At 49.0% G+C, this 2,204-nt stretch overlaps 1 pseudogene; it reads right to left on the bottom strand.

The window, feature by feature from the left end:
- Positions 1 to 1,191: 1,191 nt before the first annotated feature.
- Positions 1,192 to 2,204, bottom strand: LOC102989731 (methylosome protein 50-like; annotated as a pseudogene).

Here is a 2,204-nt window from a genome sequence, read left to right as displayed (position 1 = left end):
TGAAACTTTTTTCTATGGCGTCTGTGGCAGAAATACACTCACCTCTCATATACGTAACTCCATGGGGGTGTGGGGTGGGCATTACACAGGTGCCAGCCAAACTTCTTATTCAGCCAGAAACTGGACTTCTGGCTCAGTTTAATAGCAAGGAGATGAGCAAAACTGTGGTGAGTGTGCTGGCTCTTCCTCAAGGTGAACTGGGCTGGATGTGAACGGAAGCACATGATAAAGGTGAATTAAGCTCTATAAAAAAATTAAGTTGCTCTTGTCTCTATGAGCAGTCTATGAGCTGCTTCCAAGAATCCAGGGATGCCCACATCCCATACCTCATCCAGACAAGGCCAATTCCTCACGCACAGCTGCATGGGAAGCATAAAAACCTTTTGTTGGGGCTTCCCTGGAAAAAAACAAAAACCTTTTGTTGGACTTCCCTGGTGGTCCAGTGGTTGAGACTCCTCACTTGCAATGCAGGGGTCGTGGGTTTGATCCCTGGACGGGGAACTAAGATCCCACATGCTGCAGGGCGTGGCCAAAAAACCCTAAAAAACAAAACAAAACAAAATCTCTCAAATAACGTCTTGCTTTAAAAAAAAATCTTCTGTACAGATGAACCAGTTTGCAAGGCAGAGAGAGACACAGATGTAGAGAACAAATGTATGGACACCAAGGGGGGAAAACGGGGGTGGGGGGTGGGGTGGAGTGGTGGTGGTAGTGAATGATCAACTGGGAGACTGGGATTGACATATATACACTAATATGCATATATACACTAATATGCATAAAATAGAGAACTAATAAGAACCTGCTGTATTAAAAAAAATAAAATTCAAAAAAAAAAAGGAAAAAAAACTTTCTCTTTAAAGAAAAAATCTTTCATTAACTTTGGGGGGTGGGGATTGGGTCTTGGGAAAGATGTGGGATGGCTTTTTTATTCCCCCTGCCAGCAACATCTATGTATCTACACACACACTCAGACACACATACATATCCATGTTCAAGGAAGTTTTTCTTCCCTGACTACAGGACCCCAGAATCCAGCCTGCCCCAGGCTGAGAGACAGTGCCTATTAACTGCACAGATGTGACATATCAACATACTGTATAAGGTTCCTGTGTTGTCTCACAAACTGAGAGGGCAGGGGCAAAGGGAGTGGATACTCACGGGGGATTTGCTTTTTGTCTGAAATCCAACCTACTCGACAACACTCTTAGGTCTGGGAGAGGTTCTGTGGGCACGGTATGGTGGGTGACCTGACGGTCCCAGCCCACTGGGGTAAGAAGGGAGTGATTTAGCAGGGACAGAGTAGTATCTCTCACAGTCTCTGTGGGCTCGGCTTCTATACCCCTCGACAATGTCTGAGTCCAGCACAGCAAGTGAGCCGTCTTCACTGACAGAGGCCAGGAAGGGAGCGCCGTGTGGGGAGGACACCAGCCCAGTGAAACACTGGGAGTGCACAGCTGAGCTGAGGGCACAGCTTGCCCTCTTTGTGCCCACAAGGGAGACAGTCCATTCTCATCACCGAAGACAAAGACCTTACTCCACTGAGGATGCCAAGGCTGGGAGCTAGGAAGGTAGCCAGAGGAACTGCAGCCCATCTGTGATGCTGGCTTGGGGCAGTGGATATCCCACAGTGAAATCCTACTGTCCTCACTGCATGAAAGAAACACGGAGTCCTTGTGTAGAGAGGCAGCAACACAGGTGACCTGCCCAGAGTGAGCTCGGTATGAATTCAGAATCATCTACTGAGCAAGGTCCCAAACCTTGATGCAGAAGTCTTTGCTACCACCAACCGCTTGTGTGCCAGAGCTTGGGACACTGCAGACACGATGTCATCGTGCCCATAGTTGCAGAACTTGCTGTCAATGAGTGTCTCATTCTCATCCAGCTCCCACAATTCAACAGCACCTGAATTGGAAGCCATTAGGATACCTCTGTCCCCTACCCAAGTGAGGTCAGCCACTCCAGCCTCCGTCTGGACTCCAGCGGAGCAGAAATCTTCCTTGCAGACAGCACAATGGTCCCTAAAAAGCCAGAGGGAGCCAGCCCAGCAGAGGCCACTCAAACTGGAAACCATTAGCTGGAAGGCCCCGATACCACACCTCCTCCAACTGATGCTCCATACAGGTGGGCGCATTAGGGGGGTGGTTCCACTCCCCGCTGCCAGGGGCACAAGTTGGGGGTGGGGTTTCCTTCCAAATCTCCAT

The sequence above is a fragment of the Physeter macrocephalus genome, unplaced genomic scaffold (genome assembly GCF_002837175.3).
Source record: "Physeter macrocephalus isolate SW-GA unplaced genomic scaffold, ASM283717v5 random_325, whole genome shotgun sequence".
NCBI classification, from domain to species: domain Eukaryota; kingdom Metazoa; phylum Chordata; class Mammalia; order Artiodactyla; family Physeteridae; genus Physeter; species Physeter macrocephalus.
Note: the sequence above shows the minus strand (reverse complement) of the source record. Positions and strands in the feature narration are given on the sequence as shown.